The sequence below is a fragment of the Lissotriton helveticus genome, chromosome 2_1 (genome assembly GCF_964261635.1).
Source record: "Lissotriton helveticus chromosome 2_1, aLisHel1.1, whole genome shotgun sequence".
Classification (NCBI taxonomy): Eukaryota; Metazoa; Chordata; class Amphibia; order Caudata; family Salamandridae; genus Lissotriton; species Lissotriton helveticus.
Window position 1 is genome coordinate 513,349,161 of NC_136059.1, and position 21,247 is coordinate 513,370,407.

General features: G+C 47.8%; 1 protein-coding gene across 1 annotated transcript in view; it reads right to left on the bottom strand.

Annotated features, from left to right (window-relative positions):
• Positions 1-21,247, bottom strand: part of LOC144820131 (A disintegrin and metalloproteinase with thrombospondin motifs 6) — a 463,746-nt gene that overhangs the window by 325,826 nt on the left and 116,673 nt on the right. The window lies entirely within an intron of this gene.

Consider the following 21,247-nt stretch of genomic DNA (forward strand, 5'->3'; position numbering starts at 1 on the left):
ATTGATCAGGGCTGGGCAACTGAAAAGTGGGTTTTACCGTCATGCGATACCTCTGATCTGGATACATGTGATTGGACAGTTTGTAAATGTAAGGTATTTGTCTGGAATGTGATTTTTGGCATAAAAAGGGATGACTGGCATTGTAAAATTGAGCAGTCTCCTGAGAACTCATACTGTGTTGACTTCTAGGACTTCTGTTACTGGCTGCAGCCAATAAATTCGATCTTTGACGCCACCAAGAAGTTTCCGTGTCTCTGTATTCTAAGACAGGTGATACCCGAAGACTTTGGGCGTGCCCCTGGCGCCGCTGGGTCTTAAATAACCCGGTTCTTCAGTTGGCGCCCAATGTGGGGCGACTTCAGAGGTACCGGTCCAAGCCTGAAGATCGTGGGGAGCTTCGTGAGAAAATTCTGGAGGACGGCCACCACTTCATCGACCCCGGCATGTCGAATGTGGACTGAAGGTCTTTTCTGCGAGGCTTCCCGCTTTCCTGACGGCTACTAAGGACTGCTGCCCTGACTGTCGCCCTGTCTTGGACCCATTTGTGATGCTTTGTACGGCGAGACGATAGACGGATCTTCTGGTGGCGTGACTGATACCTCAGTTAAGTATAAGTGGGTCGCTCCCAGTCCTTAGTTTTTTGGTCCTTAGGTTCTTAGTTTGTTTGGTCCTTAGTTTTGATTTGAAAATTGCAATTTCCAAAGCCGAGGGTCTTGTATATTTACGAGTGTATCGGTAGAGATAATCCCTTGAAGTTTGAAGCTCGATTAGTGAGCGAAGATGCCTAATCGTAGCAAATTTGGTACTTGGTTTGGTTGTGGTTGTAACAGGGATTCCCGATTGGAGGATTCGTGTCCGATACCTCCGGTTGGAACTCCGACTTATGAGCTCTATTCTAAACACGGCGTGGGCCCCATTGTGTTTAATGAAGTATGGGTCCGATACACTAGGAAAGACGGTGTTTTATGATGGCCACATCATGGTAGCTATGACACAGAGATTCTAGATAATTTCGAAGTTAAACTATTTAAGAAGAAAGCCCGGCCGACAATGTTTGACTCCTTTCGCCTTTGGCGTAAAAAAGCCAGTCAACGAGAAATAAAGCAAGCTAAAAGAGATAAGAGAGAAAAGGGGTTGTCGATAATGCAAGCTGCCAGGCAGTTTAAAGAAGACGAAGAAGATAAAGCAATTGAGGTGTCAGATAGACAACATAATATGGCTATTGATAAATGTTATCCAGCTTTGCCATCTCTTCTTGAGAATGCAACGAAGGACCCTGAGAAGGATCCTTTGATGTCACATTTGTTGAGATTACCACCCCCTTATGCACAGAGTGCTACGGCACCTCCGCAACGTCCAGTTGCACAACCTCTTGTTGCTGTTCCGCCACCGGCTCCTCCTCAGCTGGTTCTTCCTCCTACGGCACAGCCTCCTCTGGGGCCGCCGACTTTGCTATCGGTTTTGTCTGGAACTACTTTGCCTTATTCTCCTGTACCTTCAACTTCTCTTGCTACTAACCCTACGCTTCTATCACCTCAAAATACTTTGTCTCCTGTCCTTATGACAGCTTCTCCTTCTGCTCGACAACGAATGACTGATACAGTTACTGGTCTTTTGTCTCCTTTCTTTGGGTCATTGAGTATGACCCCTGTTTCTGCACATAAACAAATGCGTAGTCAGCTACCTGGTCCCGAAGAACGGGCAGTGTTAGATCTCTTGGCTCACAGATGGGTTTTGAATGTTTCGAGGTATAACTTAGAGTCAGTTATGGATGTTTTCCAGCAGTGGGAAGCACCCAAGCAAAGGTATGTTTTTGAAGTTATGTGTACTTTCCTTCGTGAGGAATGGGAAGATAATGATTTGGGTTCAGTCCCTGTAGAATTGCTAAATGTCCAGTCTGAGTTTGCGAAAGGGACCATAGTGGGTCCCGGAATTGAGAATGCAGTTGCGATGGTACTTGCGTTAAAGAGCGATTTCCCTTCTCAGCGACTGTTTGAACCTGATTCATCTGTTAGGAGAAAAGCGAGACAGTATCCCATGAGAGAAGTTCCCCCAGTTTGGAAGGAAGGGGACCCAAACGCTAATCCAGCTATTCTGCCTCATTTCCAGCGAGGATGGGTACATGTCCCTTGGAAGAGAGCAGAGGTCTTGGCTCTCAAGCAGACCTTACCTGATCCCCGTAAGAATCCTGCTGGCTATTACAAAGAATTGTCCCAGATAGTTGACGCATGCATCATGAATTTGGCAGACATAGATATGCTGTTGGGTAATGTTATGTTATGTTATGTTATGTTAAACTTTTATTTATATAGCGCACGGCTACTCAACAAGAGTGTCCCGGCGCTTTCAGAGGGCGACTCAGCAATTAAAAAACTTAACAATAAACAGAAAGAGAAAAAAAAGTGGAATAGAAAAAAAACAGCCTAAAGATTAAAAAGCCAGGTCTTCAGGTTCTTCCTGAACAGGAGCAAACTAGGAATGCTGCGTAAAGCAAGGGGCAAGGAGTTCCACAGCTGGGGGGCCTTAAGGCTGAAGGAGCGACCCCCGATGCGAGCCTTCCTCACGCGGGGCACCACGGCCATGAACAAGGATTCCGACCGCAGGGAGCGGGCCGGACAATAAAAGGCCAGCCTGCGCTGCAGATACTTAGCTCCGGAGCCAGAAAGCGCCTTATGCACCAGCGTCAGCGTTTTAAACATTATCCGCTTTCGGATAGGGAGCCAGTGAAATGACTGTAGCACCCCAGATGTTCTTGCCCGCCTATGAAGGCCGAATATGGCGCGAGCCGCGGAGTTCTGCGCCACTTGCAGCATTTGGATCAGATACTCCGGAAGCCCTAAATATAGAGCATTAGCATAGTCCAGTCTAGATCCTATAAGAGCTTGGACAATGATCTTCCTATGCTCCTCTGTAAGTAAGGGTAGGAACTTCCGGAGCATCTTCAGGATGCCAAAACAGGTGCCCGTCAGACCAAGAATGTGCGATCTGAACGTGAGGTCATTATCGACCTTGACTCCCAGATTTTTGGCAGCCACAGATGGCTGGGCGGGGGGGCACATATCAACTGGCCACCAGTCACGCCATTCCAGTTCCGAAGCACAACCAAATAGCAGAACCTCAGATTTACTAGAGTTGGCCTTGAGGCCATTCTGCTGCAACCAGTCAAAGACTCTCTTCAGACATCCCTGGATGCTCTCCCCGTCAAATGACTGGTCTTTCCTGCAGGTGAAGAGAAGCTGTGTGTCATCCGCATAGGACACGATCTGGGCCCCCGAAGTCTCCACGAGTGCCGCCAGAGGGGTCATAAAGATGTTAAAAAGAGTCGGGCTCAACACAGAGCCCTGTGGAACTCCGACTCCCAGTGGCGGCATCTCAGCGGAGCTCGAAGAAGCCCAGACCGTTTGTCGACGGTCCTCCAAAATCGATGTAAACCATTTAAACACCGTCCCCCTCAGACCGATGTCATAAAGTCTGGTGAGTAGAGCCTCGTGCGGGACGGTGTCGAAGGCCGCCGACAAGTCCAACATGACAAGCACAGCCTTCCCCCCTGCGTCCAGAGTCTCGCGGATGACCTCTGACACCTCGAGGAGTGCCGTCTCCGTACTCAGGTTAGGCCGAAAGCCGGATTGCGAGGGATGCAGGAGATCATTTGATTCGAGGAAACCCGAGAGCACGCCATGCACGTGCTTCTCCGTGAGCTTCGCAAGGGCCAACAGAAGAGAGATTGGCCGGTAATTGGCCAGAACCCCGGGATCCAATCCCGGCTTTTTGAGGAGGGGGATCACCATCGCCCTTTTCCAGGACAGAGGGAGCCGCCCCTCTCTCAGAGATGAATTCAGGAGAGGATTCACCAAGGGGTTCATCAGCGGCGCCATCCTGGCCAAGAATTTGGCCGGGCAGGGATCGAGTGGCGACTCAGACTTGAGAGTGGCCAAAAGTGCAAGGGAAGCATCTGAGGAGACCAGTGGAAACTCAGCCAGAAAAACCTGTGGCGTAGCCGATGGAGCTCGTCCCCCCCCCGATGCTCACAGCCCCATCCACAGACTCTGCAGAGAAAGAGGCCTGGATCGTTCTGATTTTATCGGTGAAAAACCTAGCCAGGTCACTGACCCAGGTCTCAGATACGACTGCTTGCTGAAGATTGGACCTGGGGGCTGTAAACTCCTTGACCACGGTAAAAATCTCCTTACAGGAGTTGGCGGCCGCCTCAATCCTCCTGGCGAGATACTCTTTTTTTGCGCACAGAATGTTACGATGGTACGCTTTAATCGCCAACATATAAGTACGTCTGGCCTCCACGTCATACTGAGAGCGCCACGCCCTCTCAGCCACTTTACACAAACTGCGTTCAATACGCAAGACCCCCGTGAACCACGGCGCAGACTGCCGCTCACCCACTGATCGAAAAGTTCTTACAGGGGCCAGGTCATCCAACCTCTCTAACAGCCACGCTTGCAGGGTCTCAGTGTCCAGGTCCAAGTCACCCACAATGGGGCAGGGATGGTCAGCAAATGCCTGTGCTAGCAGATCAGGCGTGACTCTATATAGCGCCCTCGAAGCAGCTCCAGTGTGAATCGGAACGCTGCTAGATAGATGATCACTCCCTTGAATGAAAAATCTGGCCAGTCTATGATCAGACCAGAGTACCGGGAGCAGTTCTATATCCACAAGGGGAACAGAGGAAAACACCTGATCTAGTGTATGCCCCTGCTCATGTGTGGAGCCCGACAGCGAAGGAACGAGACCCAGAGGAGTGGTAATATCAAACAATTTGTTTGAATTCGTGTCCCCCACCGTGTCCAGATGAAAATTAAAATCACCTGCCAGCAAGCAATGCTGAGTAGACAAGGCCAGTCTGGATAGGACCTCCTGGAGGTCCTCAAAGAAGGAGCCCACCGACCCAGGGGGCCTATAAACCAGCAGGCCCTTCAGGGCTTGATGGGGGGACAGCCTGATGGCAAAGGCAAGGGACTCAGAACCTGCTATCGTCTCCATAGGGAGGATAGAACAAGGGACGCTTTTCTTGACCACCACCGCAACTCCACCCCCCCTTCCCTTGGCTCTATCCTGTCGGAAGATGTTATACTCCGGAGGGATAGCCGCCAAAATGTCCGGGTTGGACGACTCCCCCAACCAGGTTTCGGTCAGAAGGAGGCATAAAGGTTTCTCCCTGACCAAAAGATCATAAATGTCGAGGGCATGCCTACCTAATGATCGCGTGTTCAGCAATAGACATAGACGGTTCGCCCGAGCCTCAACTGACCGTTGGACGGGGGAGGGAGCAAAGGTAGGTGACCAGCCACAGGCAGGACAGCGATGCTTACCCCTATACCGACCAGGAAACACAGATCGGCACGCGGAAGGAGTAGGTTGTAGGGAGCGAAGAATCATGGAAGAATAGCAAATCATACTGCTCGCCAAGCCAGAGTTCCGCACCGCTCCGCCGCCTCCGAAACGCTGACGGGCGCAGACGGGCAGGACTCTGGCAAGACTCAGGCATACGCGAGGGCACCCCGCTGCGCGATCCCGCTGCGCTTGGAGGACAGGATTAAGTAGGGCCACCAGATGGGAGTGAGCCCGCCCACAAGGACGCTCAAGATGGCGGCAGCACAATGTCACTGCCCTGCCCAAGATGGCGCTCACAGTAGTAGCGCTGCAGTATCCCAAACACCCCAGACCCGGACCCGCCAAAGCAGCGGTGCTATCACGATTATGTGCAGGTAAGGGGGCACTCCCTACTAAAATCAGGGGGTAAAAATAAAACAAATAACCCAGATACAAACCGACTGAAGGTTAAAATAGGCGCGCTAAGCGAGCAGCGAGAATAGCAGTGCTGAGACGCCCTAACGGGCAAAACGATACCAAACAGTGGCTACAGCAGGCGAATCGCCTTAAGTAGGGCCACCAGATGGGAGTGAGCCCGCCCACAAGGACGCTCAAGATGGCGGCAGCACAATGTCACTGCCCTGCCCAAGATGGAGCTCACAGTAGTAGCGCTGCAGTATCCCAAACAACCCAGACCCGGACCCGCCAAAGCAGCGGTGCTATCACGATTATGTGCAGGTAAGGGGGCACTCCCTACTAAAATCAGGGGGTAAAAGTAAAACAAATAACCCAGATACAAACCGACTGAAGGTTAAAATAGGCGCGCTAAGCGAGCAGCGAGAATAGCAGTGCTGAGACGCCCTAACGGGCAAAACTATACCAAACAGTGGCTACAGCAGGCGAATCGCCTTAAGTAGGGCCACCAGATGGGAGTGAGCCCGCCCACAAGGACGCTCAAGATGGCGGCAGCACAATGTCACTGCCCTGCCCAAGATGGCGCTCACAGTAGTAGCGCTGCAGTATCCCAAAGACCCCAGACCCGGACCCGCCAAAGCAGCGGTGCTATCACGATTATGTGCAGGTAAGGGGGCACTCCCTACTAAAATCAGGGGGTAAAAGTAAAACAAATAACCCAGATACAAACCGACTGAAGGTTAAAATAGGCGCGCTAAGCGAGCAGCGAGAATAGCAGTGCTGAGACGCCCTAACGGGCAAAACAATACCAAACAGTGGCTACAGCAGGCGAATCGCCTTAAGTAGGGCCACCAGATGGGAGTGAGCCCGCCCACAAGGACGCTCAAGATGGCGGCAGCACAATGTCACTGCCCTGCCCAAGATGGCGCTCACAGTAGTAGCGCTGCAGTATCCCAAACACCCCAGACCCGGACCCGCCAAAGCAGCGGTGCTATCACGATTATGTGCAGGTAAGGGGGCACTCCCTACTAAAATCAGGGGGTAAAAGTAAAACAAATAACCCAGATACAAACCGACTGAAGGTTAAAATAGGCGCGCTAAGCGAGCAGCGAGAATAGCAGTGCTGAGACGCCCTAACGGGCAAAACGATACCAAACCAAATGTAGTACCTCAACCTCTATGGGCAAAGATTCGGCATGAGAATTATGCGGTAGAATTAGGAGATACTTGGGCAAATATTATTGCTGCGGATGGTAGACAACAGGGAGGTGCTAAACCTGAACCTTTGGTTACGGAATTGCCAGGTAAAATTATTAATTTAATGAAGACGATGATGCCAGCGTTACGAGTCAATTGAGATAAGTTAGCAGCTTGTATCCAGAAGAAGGACGAAAGTGTGTCTGACTTCTTCACTAGGTTCGAAGAGACGTTTATAGATCATAGTGGTCAGGACATGAGTACGGAGGGTGGACAAAGATTATTTGTGGATAAATTTGTCTTTAATTTGCTTCCTGAACTGTGTAATAAATTGAAAGATTCTGAAAGTTCTTGGGCTGTTTCTTCGCCGGCCCAGATATTAGCGACTGCACAGTACTATGAGAATAGGAAAAGGATGAGAAAGATAGAGTAGAGAAAAAGACTAAAGACTTAAAGACAAAGGTTATTTTGCAGCAGGGGTATCCGCCTCGCTCGAATCAGCAAGAATCACAGCAACGCCCACAGTTTCAGCAACCTCCACAGTTTCAGAGACCGCAACAGAACGCTGGGTATTTTCCTCCAAGACCCCCCTTGGGTTTGAATCAGTGTGCGTATTTTAAGGAGGAAGGTCACTATAAAAATGAATGCCCTGTTTTACGGCAACGTGCGAGTGGTATGCTGGCCCGAGAGGTCGTGGTGGTTTTCAGCAAGTGTCTAGGGGTAGAGGACGAGATGCATTTCCTCAGAACGAACGTTCCTTTCCTCCACAAAATTCTATGAATTGCTTTTATCAACAGAAGACTACATGTGGTCGGTCGACTCAGTACTATGTTGATGACTATTATGCTGAGAGTGAGAATGCTGACTATAATGATTGCTAGGACTGCCATAGACAAAGAGAGGGAGTAGTGTCGGTTCCAGTAGATCAGAGTGGGCCTTATGTTGCAGTAGCCACATCGGGTGTGGTAGAGCCTTTTCTTTTGGATACTGGTGCAGCGAAGAGTTCTATCATGCACTCTAAACTCCCTGGCGCACCTTTGGCTGGCTTAACGAATGTTTCGGTAGGATTCTCCGGGCCCCAGTTCGTAATCCAGTTTCTAGTCCTTTATCTCTTTCTATAGGACCTTGTGAATTGGAAGCACCCCTCATTTTAACGACAGGTTGTGGCGAGAATTTGTTGGGCTTGGATTTGTTGAAAAGGTTGAATGCGACATTGCATTGTTCTCCTTCGGGAGTACAGCTTACATTGGGTAAGAAAGTGATCTCTCCGATGTATTTGTCTAAAGATCGGCTTCCACCGGAATTGTGTTCTCTCCCTGATACTCTTTGGGCTACTGGTCCTAATGATGTGGGTCTTTTGGAGATTCCACCTTACGTTGTAACGCTTAAAGCAAATGTTAAATTGCCACGCATTCCCCAATATAGGATTTCTAGTGATGGTGAAAGAGCGCTTTTAGCAATCATCTATGATCTGATTGAGAAAGATGTGATTGAAGAAACAAGAGGTAATGTGTGTAACAGTCCTGTTTTGCCTGTCCTGAAACGCACTGACTCTTCTCAGCCACCTGTTTACAGGTTTGTGATCGATCTTAGAGAGGTTAACAAAATTGTCGTGCCACAGTTTCCAGTTGTCCCGGATATTACTGCTTTGCTGACTTTGATTCCTGCTTCAGCTGCCTGGTTTTCAGTCATAGACTTGAAAAATGCTTTCTTCAGCATTCCAATTGGGGGATTTTCTTAACTGGGGGCAGAGGCTGTTACTTACCCCATCAGGCAGCCCTGTTGTGCTTCGAACTCACGCCAGCACCCTACCGCTCTCCCCCGCCGCCGCAGCAGTCAAACACGGCCGCCGAGAGGGGGGAGCGAGCAACGCAACAAACTGCATTTCCTGGCGTCCCTTGCTGGGAGGACGAGACGCCCACAGCAGCGCCACTTTCCCGCGCCCGGAGGCACATTTAGACGCGGCGCTCCTGCTGAGGAGCGGGGGATTTTCTTAACTGGGGGCAGAGGCTGTTACTTACCCCATCAGGCAGCCCTGTTGTGCTTCGAACTCGCGCCAGCACCCTACCGCTCTCCCCCGCCGCCGCAGCAGTCAAACGCGACCGCCGAGAGGGGGGAGCGAGCAACGCAACAAACTACATTTCCCGGCGTCCCTTGCTGGGAGGACGAGACGCCCACAGCAGCGCCACTTTCCCGCGCCCGGAGGCGCATTTAGACGCGGCGCTCCTGCTGAGGAGCGGGGGATTTTCTTAACTGGGGGCAGAGGCTGTAACTTACCCCATCAGGCAGCCCTGTTGTGCTTCAAACTCGCGCCAGCACCCTACCGCTCTCCCCCGCCGCCGCAGTAGTCAAACGCGGCCGCCGAGAGGGGGGAGCGAGCAACGCAACAAACTACATTTCCCGGCGTCACTTGCTGGGAGGACGAGACGCCCACAGCAGCGCCACTTTCCCGCGCCCGGAGGCGCATTTAGACGCGGCGCTCCTGCTGAGGAGCGGGGGATTTTCTTAACTGGAGGCAGAGGCTGTTACTTACCATATCAGGCAGCCCTGTTGTGCTTCGAACTCGCGCCAGCACCCTACCGCTCTCCCCCGCCGCCGCAGCAGTCAAACGCGGCCGCCGAGAGGGGGGAGCGAGCAACGCAACACACTACATTTCCCGGCGTCCCTTGCTGGGAGGACGAGACACCCACAGCAGCGCCACTTTCCCGCGCCCGAAGGCGCATATAGACGCGGCGCTCCTCCCGCGTCGCGGGACGCGTGCGGGCGGCACTAGGCTGAGCCCGGGCAGAGGGCTGGCCGTCTGTGGCCGTCAGGGGCAGTAAGAGGCTGGGCTGGGCCACGGACCTTGTTCTTTCCTGCTGAGATATTGGAGTGTTTAACTAGCCTGCCTTGACTTCTAAATGGCCAAACTGCACTCTGCAAAAACACCAACATTATGCCGTACCATGGACAACTACATGGTCAAGGTGGTCAGCAAGATCAACTCTGATCGACGCCTTTCACTTAGTAAGGTTAGCCCTCTTGACTCACCTACTATTGTACTTTCTATCTCAGACAACTTTGATGATACTATTGGGGCTACTCAGGATGTGTTGCCTTCGGTGGAGATGGATCTAGATACTGACTCAACTCCTGCTAACATCCCAGCTAATATGGACTTACTGGACAGTCCGCTGCCATCTACATCCTATATCCCTTTGACTCCCATGGCGGTGCAATCACCGGCCCGTAGACCAGTAAGGGCATGCAGAAGGCAGATCAACAAGCGGGGGGGATCTAGAAAAACCAAGAAAGTTATTTCCCCACCTACACCACCTGAGCTTACTAATGATTCTATAAATGGGGCTGACATGAACACCCTAAATAGCGATCATATTCAGCTCCCCGCTAATATGTTGACCACCAAAATGGAGCTTTTGATTAAACCCCTAATGGAAAAAGTTGACCTAGTCTCAAAAGAGGTAGCCAGATTAAGCACTCTCATATCCCCACCAGCTGTTGAGACTGTAAAGAAGAGCACTAACGTCAATATGAGTGATGCAATACATAAGGCTGCTGCTGTTGATAGCAAGAGGGTTGGGGACAAATTAGATCAGGTCTCCAAGGAGGTATCTAGACTTGGGGGCCTTCTATCCTCACATCTGTCTAAGGCTAAATCACCCGAGAACGCTAGCACTGGAACATCCACATCTATAACAGCCGTAAACCCAAATGGTAGAGGGGAGAAAGTGACGCAATTGGTGTCATCAGTAAGATCAGCCCAGTCTGTGTCAAAGTCTGATACTACTGCCTCGACTTTGAGGAACACCAACTCAGCCAGCTCAGCCAGCAGGGCAGTTGAAAATAACTCGGGGCGGTTTTCGGGGAAAAAAAGACAAATAGTTAATTTACCCCCTGACAGTGCACCATACACAGCTGTTTTGATGAACGTCCCAATAGTTGACCCGAACTCATATGAAGCACGGGAGGAAATGTCAAATTCTTTAAGCAATAAAGTAATAGCGTGGCTAAATAAATATTGCGGCTTCCCCACTGCCTTTTGTAATGACATATTGTCAGTGCGTAGAGTTGACTGGATTGGTACTTCGAGAAAATCATGCAGAGGCGACTGCATTATTGTAAACTTTAAGTATCCTCAGCACGTCGCCACTGTATTGTTAAGGGCCGCCTCCTTACCGGTCACAGAAGATAAAATATGTGTGCATCCATTAGGATTTTTCTACAATCATCTGAGTATGAATATCAGTCCCCACGCTGGTCATCAGTCTCTCACATATCCCACACACAGGCAGGCCTTTTTCCCTAGGGCACAAGATGATCATCAACTTCCTACGCCCACGGATGTATACCGTTATAATTTGTGTAGGCCGAATCCACATCCTGAATCAATTCTGCCCCTGTTTAATCGGTTTTCTCCGTTATCATCATTAGGAGAAAACGATTGACTGTCTAAAAACCCAGGGACAAAAGGCCATTCATGCCGCATCGTGACTTGGAACATTGCTGGGATTAGGGCCAAGGCTGGGAACGTCGAATGGATTAAATTGCTTAGAACTTTTGACATTCTCGCTTTTCAGGAAACGTGGGACCTATCGAACAGCTTTTCCCTGGACGGGTACAGACATTTCACTACCCCTGCTACTAGCGGTGGGGCAGGAAGACCAAAGGGGGGCTTACTAATCCTGTTTAAAACTGACCTAAAAGGTGTGCTAACACAGCACAATGTAGGCTCGCCGAATTGTATGATTGTTGAATTGAATCCCTCTTCTTTTTCAAACATTTTATTTATACATCTTTATAATTCTAGTCCTATTGATTGTACTAGGCATAATCTAGATATAATTGAATCTTTTTTGTCAGACTATCGTACCAAAGTAAAGGATTTTGAAATAATTCTTTTGGGAGATTTCAATATCCATCCCTGCAACGAGCCATGCGCCAGCTTCTTAGAAGAGGGGCCCCCTCACTCGATAGTAACGCATTTTGAGCATTCTAACAGGGGGGAGGCACTTGAAAACTACTTGGAAGCATGGAACTTATATGAGCCAAGTTGTGGGGAGGTTGGTAGTAGAATTCCCACTTTTAAGGGAATTGGCGACGGTACTGTAATTGATTACATTTTTATGACGTGTCAAATTTTAGCTAAGGTGGTTAGCTACAGCACTGTGGTCTCAGCATTTAGCGACCACAACCCAGTAGTAGTAGATGTGCTGTCTACGGTTATTTTAACTCGCAGGGGGCTAGGGGTGGTTGGAGGTCAAGACGTGGTTTTAAAGGATCAGGCCCGTAGATTGAAATGGTCAAGTGTTGTTCCAGAGGTTGTTTCGCAGTCTGTTATGGACAGAGCAGAAAGCGACGTGATTACCTGCTTAGAATCAAGGACATCTAACCTCCAAGTAGTAACTGTCTTTGACAATATCTGTAAACATATTAACAGCAGTCTTACATCTAGCAAAAAATTGTCTAGGCCAACGGGGAGAAAATGGTTTGACCGCGCATGTTCTAGGGCGCATGCTGACCTGCTTAAGGCCCTTAAAGCTACCCCAAAAGATCGTTCACTAATCTCTATATTAAGATCTATCTACAAGAAAGCCATACTAACCAGGAAAAAGGAGATAAAAGACAATGCCTGGATGCAATTACTCGACCCTGAGGTTATTAAAAATAGCGCAGAGTTTTGGAAGGTAGTTAATCAGCCATTCTTTTCAAATGAGGACATTCCTTCCCTCGAATCCAACATCCCGGATGAGGATTGGATTAATCATTTTGAAAAGATATACTCCAGCGCTCTTAATGAGGATCTGCCAAATTCATCCCCTTACACTCTGGAGGTTCCTGGTGTAGTTTTTGAGGTCTATGAAGTTGAGAGGGCAATTGAACAGACATTAAAAAACAAGATGCACCCTGCCTCCTGGAAGGAGTCTGTAATCATCCCGGTTTTTAAAAAGGGTAGTAGGGTTGACCCAGCGTGTTATCGCCCAATATCCCTTATTGATTCCTCAGTGAAAATGTTGGGGCGGGTCATTCTCCATAGATTACAGACGTGGCTTGATGATAGAGGGGTCCTATCCAATATGCAATACGGCTTCAGATCTAAGCGTGGTACCTTGGACCAGTGCCTAAACCTCCAGTTATTAGTGGACAAATATACCAGGGCCAAAGATGGTTCGATGTATTTGGGTTTTATGGACCTATCTTCGGCCTTCGACCTCGTGAACCGTACTAAACTTTGGCATATCCTGGCTGATTTAGGGCTTGACCGTGTTCTTGTGAACCTGCTGTCGGACCTTCACTCAGGCCTTTTGGCCTCTGTTAGGGCCAGTCCAGATGGGCGATGTACTACCCATTTTGAATCTAAAAGAGGGGTGAGGCAGGGGTGCATTTTGGCCCCTCTGCTGTTCACAGTTTACATTAATGCCCTTGAACCTGTGCTTAAGGAAGCAACCCCTGACATACCACGCATAGGGGAGACTTGTGTACCGCTCCTCCTATACGCGGATGACGCTGTGCTTTTGTCACGTACAGGGGTCGGGCTCCAACGGCTATTAGACTCCTTTGGTCTATTTATGAACTTTCTAGACCTTAAAATAAATGCTGAAAAATCGCAAATAATGATCACGGGAGGTGGCTCACGGTGCAAGAGAGTAAAAACCTTTTATTGCTGCAAGCAAGAACTATGCAGAGTCTCCACTTTTCCGTATTTGGGGATCATTTTTGAGGATAATGGTAGCTGGGGCCCACAAATAAAAAACAGAAACAGCGCCCTTGTAAGAACATCGTCGGCTATTATGGGCTTTAGCAGAAGATTAGGGGCTAGGCCAATCTCAGCCCTTATGAACATCTATAAAGCCAAGTGCCTGTCTGTCGCCACCTATGGTTGTTCATTATGGGGCTATGGGGCTATGGGTCGTTTGACTGTCTTCAAGTTACAGAGAACACATTTTTTAGATCAGTCTTGTCTGTGCCCCAATCTACGCCATCCTACTCTGTTCATTCTGAGTTGGGGGCTGGTTTTATAACAGACACAATCAGAGTGGCTCCTTTAATTATGTGGCTTAAAACTTGGCTAAATAACGAACTGTCTCTTAATCGGTCTATCTTTAAAGATTGTCTCTCGCTTGATAATGCACATAAAATCAAGTGGCTAACCTATGTAAAAAATGGGTTCAATGTACTGGGAAGACCTGAACTTTTTTCTTCACCAGATTTAATAACACACAAAGACATAGCCATAATCAAAAGGGACATGTATACGAGGTTGACCTCAGCAAGAGAGGAAAAGGAGCTCATAAAAACAACTGTAAGAGCTAACCTTTTGGTTGCCAATCCCCCATGTCCAGAATTTTATCTTACCTTGGTTAACCGCCCCTTTCATAGGTTCCTTTTAACTCGCTTCCGTTTGAACATGATACATTTGATTTTAGGTCAATACCCAACATGGTGTAAGCCTGAACAGTCATTACCATGTTCCTGCGATAAGTTTTCTTCGCAGGACACCATGCACTTCATGATGTTTTGTGGCCATTTCATAGAGGAGAGGAGAAAGTTTCTTGTGCCTGTTCTTAAAAAGGCAGGGTTTCTGCAGGTCAGGCCGGCACTTCTTTATCTGCAGCTATTAAATAACCCTAGTGTCATCTTCCATGTACCCAGTTACTTGGTGGGTGCTGTGCGCTCAAAGAATAGGCTCGTGGGAAATGTGAGATTGACAACATCCTTATGAAGCTTGCATCCTGTTTCACAAAGAATACCGTGTATTGGGAGTAAAGACAACGGAAGAGAGATTAAGTTATAATGTGATAAATGTTGATTTTAGGACAACGGAGGAGTGATTATTTTATATTGTGATAAATGTTGATTTTATGAAATTAATGATGTATTTTTTTAATTTTACTCCTTTCATTGTTTTTAACACGATTGACTTTTTTTAAAAAAACATTGAAGTATATTTTAAATTATGAATGATGTGTGTTTTGTTTTGTATGAACTATTGACACTGTGTATTTATTGTACTGCGCCTTTTTTTGATATTGATTTATCGAAATAAAGTATTTTGACTGACAATTGCTGAGGAGAGTAGAGATATTTTTGGCTTCTCTTTAGGAGGCCGAAGCTTCCGGTTTAAGAGAGCTCCCCAAGGCTATTGCGAAAGTCCTTCTATTTATAGCCAGGCTTTAAAAACTCAACTTGATACTCTTGTGTTGCCTGCTGGTGCTGCTCTTATTCAGTATGTGGATGATCTGTTAGTGGCCGCTGATGATGAGAAAACTTGTAAAGAAGCTACTCTTTCTTTGTTGCGACATTTGTCGGACTTGCATCATAAAGTGTCACCTTCTAAGTTGCAGTATTGTTGCCAAGAAGTGACCTACTTAGGTCATCTCTTGTCAAAGGAGGGAAGAAGGTTGACCCCAGAACGAATTCAAGCGATTGCGCAAATGACTGTACCAAGCACACAGAGAGAAATCCGTGCTTTCTTGGGTATCATGTCGTATTGTAGACAGTGGATTCCAAATTTCTCTCTATTAGCGAAACCACTGTTGGCTTTTACTTGTAAAGATACACCGAATCCTCTTCCGTGGTCTGACGATTGTCAGAAAAGTTTTTCTGAGTTGCGTGATGCATTGTGTTCTGCTCCTGTGTTGGGTACTCCAGACTATAGCAAGCCTTTTACGTTGTATGTGCACGAGAGAGAGGGATGTGCATTGTCAGTGTTGACACAATCTTTTGGGGACAAGCAGCGCCCATGCGCGTATTTCTCGTCGACTTTGGATCCGGTAGCTAGAGCGTTGCCGAGTTGTTTGAGAGCCACAGCGGCAGCAGCTGTTTCCATTCAACAGTCTGCTGGTTTGGTGTTGGATAATACGCTGATTGTGATGGTTCCACATGCAGTGGATACCTTGTTAAACAGGACCAAGACGCAGCACTTAACTAGTGCGCGAGTGTCAGGTTATGAGTTGACACTCTTAGCGAGTCATGTACACATAAAGATATGCAATATGTTGAATCCAGCTACGTTGTTCCCGATTTCAGTAGAGACAGATGTTTCTGAACAGCATGATTGTTTTCTTAGGACAGAAGAGGAAACGAAAGGAAGGATAGACCTTAGGGATAATCCTCTTGTGAAGTGTGATGGTACCTTATGGGTGGATGGCTCGTGCTTCAAGCTTCCGAATGGTGATACGACTGCGGCATATGCTGTTACGACTTTGCATACGATTGTTGAAGCTGCACGTATCCCACATAATTCAGCTCAAGCAGCAGAGTTGATTGCACTTACGAGAGCGTGTGTGTTGTCGAAAGGGAAAAGAGTGACTGTATATACCGACAGCCAGTATGCGTTTGTTGTGGCTCATAGTTTTGGACGCTTGTGGAAGGAACGTGGGTTCCTCACATCTCATGGAATGAAGATTCAGAATGGTCAGTTGGTGAACGAGCTTCTCGAGTCACTTACCTTGCCGTTGCAAGTTGCGATTGTGAAATGCAGTGCACATAAGAAGGTTACTGATGACGTTGGTCGCGGTAATGTGTTTGCGGATGAAGTTGCGAAAGATGTGGCGAAGGATGTGATGAGTCGAATGTATGTTTCAGGCCCTGCAAGATGGATTGGTGATGTTGGAATGTGTGAGGATACGATAGAAAGTGTGAAGTCTATTCAAGCTGAAGCTACAGAGAAAGAGTTGAGCGTATGGCGAGAGAGTACGGGTAAATTGGATGCGAATGGTTGTTGGGTTGAGTTGTCAGAGCATCAGCGATGGTTGTTACCCGATGCGTACGTGCTTGCAGTGGTTACGATGGCGCATAGAATGGCTCATATCAGTGCGAAAGCGATTCGTAAGTTGTTGGCTCCAGTATGGCAAAATGCTGGAATTCCTAAGTGTGCAGAGAATATGGTCAAGAGTTGTATGGTTTGTCTGATGTACAATCCTGGTAAGGGAACTCCAACTCCAGCTGGTCACTTTGCGCCCCCGACGTATCCGTTTGAGGTTTTGCAATTAGATTTTATCCATATGGAGAGATGCAACAACCTGAAATATGTACTCGTGGTTGTTTGTGCCTTCTCAAGATGGGTAGAAGCATATCCCCTAAAAGATAATACTGCCTTCTCCACAGCTAAAGCCCTTGTTAAGGAGTTTTTCCCTAGGTATGGTTTGCCGAGAATGGTCTGGAGTGACAATGGGAGAGAGTTTGTGGGTCAAGTGATGAAGAGAGTGTGTGATGGTTTAGGAATTCGACAAAAGTTTCACGCTGCAAATCACCCCCAATCAGCTGGTCTAGTGGAGTGCTATAATGACACTCTTAAGTTAAAACTTGCCAAGATACAGGCAAGCTCTGGTCTTAAATGGCCTGATGCTTTGCCATTAGCACTTCTGTCAACTAGGATGACTGTACATTCTCGAGTGGGACTTAGTCCATACGAGATCATTTTTGGTCGCCCGGCTAACATATGGGGAGTGCCGAGGCCGACGAAATTCAGCGAGATTGAACACCCTGTATTGCTTGACTATCTGTATGATTTGACGGCTAAATTGCGTGTCTTACACCAACAGGTTCATGACACATTGCCTCAGGCTTCTGAAGATTCAGGACACGCTATCGATCCTGGCTCCTGGGTCTTTGTGAAGAATTTCCAGCGGACAAAGTACGATCAGCCCCACTGGACCGGACCCTACTTGGTGCTATTATCCACACGATCTGCAGTGCGAGTGCAAGGAAAGAAAAACTGGATCCACGGCGTACATTGTAAGAGGGCTCCTTTGCCTCTGCCGTACGACCGGTGGGTCCAGGAGGGTATTCCTGATTCAGAAACTGACACCGTGCCTCGTTTTCTGCCTTTTAGCGATGTACGTTTAATTGGGACAAGTTCTGAGCATGAAAGCGACGATCTTCTGCAAGAAGCTGTGCCACTGTCAGTTCGACTGGACACTACTGAGCCTGAACATTTGTTTCCTGATCAGACATTGCCTGATAAAGGCCGTTATAATTTGCGACCAAGAATCGTGGGAGAAATAAAGTAAAAATTATTTTCTTTGCTAAGGTCGCGGTGCAAAGACTTGGGAGTGCAAGCCGAAGACACAAGGTCGAGGTTCTGGTTGGTCCTAGGGCGTTCCCTGGACTGACAGACGCATTCCTTAGCACAGGAAGAACCAACCGCCGCGAACAGCACGGTTAGAGGATGGAGTTTTTCGAGATGGAGAGACCTGTTGAAGAAATGAGTTTTAAGAGCAAAATGTGTCGAATTATGAGTAGAAAGTGTTTTCTAATATTATGTCTTTTTATGTTACTTAGCTTGACGATGTTTTTGATGGGATATATTATATTCTCTTTTCAAGTGATGTTTGCACCCACTACACAACCCATACCTTCTTCTACTGTTTCTTCGCATTCTTTTCATCCTCTGCCTGAACATGAATCCGTTAGAAGATTGGAATTCGTTAATAACTCCTTTTTCAGCTTCTGCACCAACACCAATTAGTAGTGAACACGACTAACTGTTGGGTGTGTGGCCTTATGCCTCATACTACTAATAAAGGTATTCCTTACCTGGTCCTGCCATTCAGCTATAATGGTTCTGTGTGGGCATACAGAACGATGTTCATCTATGTTCCTGAAGTCTACCCCCTACGTTCTGTGAAAGACAATCCAAAGAATAGTGCTCTAGTTAAGGGTATAGTCGACATGATAAGAGGAGTTAGTTCCTATGAGACAATCCCGAGAGATGAGACACTAGCATATATTGGATGGAACGTGACTGGATATGGAGTTAGTCTGAGTGAGAACCAGCGAGCGAAAAGATCCTCTCTGATTTGGATCGTACCCCATCAGGGTCATCCTTGTCTACAAGGTAATGGCAAGAATCCGAGAGCTCAGTTAGGGAAGAGTATCTGCACTGAGACGTATGTTTTTGCGTCCCAGACTTCCCCATCGTTTCTAGCAGCTAAGGGTACTTATTTTTTCTGCTACGATAGAGCGTACACAAGGCTTCCCCCTGATTTCTAGGGCACCTGTTTTGTCTCGTTCCTGTTACCTCCCACCTATACAGTTGCGGCAGATTACCACAAGACGAGAGTTGTTAGAGGTGTCTTCAATAAGGAAGATACTGCAAGAATTAGGAGATTTCTTGAAGGGTTTTCTGCCGTTTTGGGGACCTATAGTTAACAGCAGGAACATACGGCAATTGACGAGAGTGGTTGAGTCCACCGTAGTTGAAACTGCCGGTGCCCTTAGTAACTTGACTGCTGAGCTCCAGTCGGATCGCCTTATGACTCTCCAGAACAGAGTTGCGTTAGATGTCATACTTGCAGATCGAGGTGGGGTATGTAAAGTGATCCAATCGAGCTGCTGCGTTTTCATTCCAGACAATGCTCCGACAGTATACCAGGCCATTTCCAAGTTACATAGGATCTCTGAGTCTATACATGTGGATAAAGGAGATTGGTCGTTGATTGGATGGTTCTGGGAACTGTTATCGACCTGGGGATGGAAGATTCTGATGATCATTGGGATGGCTTTAGAGATTCTTTTCCTGTTCTGTCTTTGTGTGCAGTGCGCTCCTGCTATATGTGGCCTCTGTGCTACTACGTGTGCAAGGAGACCTGTCCCAAGGAAGATACTAAGTAATAGGATTATGCTTCAGCAACATCTTGATGATCTGATGAATATAGACCTGGACTCAGATTGACGTGAGTGTAGGTTATTGCCTATGTAAGGGCAAAAGGAGGGTCTGAGGTTCCGTGAATTCTGAATCCGTTTCATAAAGGTCATGGTTTCGTTATGAATTTGATATTAGCGAACCGTAACTAGTTAGTACGAAAAGTATGAGTGTTTTCGTCACGTTAGACCGATGGATTCACTACGTATTTAGGGATTTTGTTCTGAACCCTTGGGTTCCATTTTGTGTATGGCAGCCATTCTGTGGTTGCCCTCACATAGGCCGATGACTGCGGCCGAACGAGTCTTTAGCACACGTACACTTTAGCTGACTTCTGAATGACCTGAGCGAACTGACCCTCTTGCCTGAAGCCAAACTTGTTAGGCCACTTCCTTTCCCAGTAGCTGATCAAGATTGAGGATCAAAGCGCAGGACATCGTAAATCTTTATTGCACACAAATATGCCCTATCTTACTCACACCTGTTTCTGCTCCTTTCTTTATGGTCTATTTACGATGGGGATGTGCCTTTTTTTATTATGGGTTCGTTCGACCTGTCTGATGAAGAATGTTTGGTTTGACCAATGATTGATCATGGGCTGGGCAACTGAAAAGTGGGTTTTACCCTCATGCGATACCTCTGATCTGGATACATGTGATTGGACAGTTTGTAAATGTAAGGTATTTGTCTGGAATGTGATTTTTGGCATAAAAAGGGATGACTGGCTTTGTAAAATTGAGCAGTCTCCTGAGAACTCATACCGTGTTGACTTCTAGGACTTCTGTTACTGGCTGCAGCCAATAAATTCGATCTTTGACGCCACCAAGAAGTTTCCGTGTCTCTGTATTCTAAGACAGGTGATACCCGAAGACTTTGGGCGTGCCCCTGGCGCCGCCAGGTCTTAAATAACCCGGTTCTTCAGTCATCGGCGTAGGAGATGATGTTGAGGTTGTGCCGCCGTGCGACGTCCGCGAGCGATGCCATGTAGATGTTGAACAACGTTGGGCTGAGGGATGAGCCTTGGGGTACGCCGCAGATGATCTTGGTGGCTTCCGAGCAGAAGGGAGGGATGCGGAGGCTCTGTGTTCTGCCGGAGAGGAAGGAGGTGGTCCACTCCAGGGCCTTCTCTTGGATTCCGGCGTCATGGAGGCGTGCTCGTAGAGTGTGGTGGCATACCGTGTCGAAGGCGGCTGACATGTCCAGGAGGATGAGGGCCGCGGTTTCTCTGTTGTCAAGCAGGGCCATGATGTCGTTGGTGGCGGCGATGAGGGCTGTTTCAGAGCTGTGGTTGCTGTGCAATCCGGACTAGGATGGGTCCAGGATGCTGTTCTCCTCGAGAAATCTGGTCTGTTGTTTGTTGATGGCCTTTTTGATGATCTTCGCCGGGAGCAGGGAGAGACAGAGGATTACAAGATGTAAGAGTCACATGTCATCCATACTGGTAGGCAGTATAGTTTGAGAGTCCTTGGTCTGGAAAAGCACGAATACAGAATTTAAAACATAACACTAATTGTTAGGGGTTCTCTTTAATAATAATAATTTATTTCTACCCAAATGGACCCTTTGTGCAAGATTAGGTTAAGGAAAGACCGGGCAAAAAAACATGTAGGTCTAATATACACCTTGCAGTTTTCATGCACCTATTTGATGATAGTTAATAGCTCA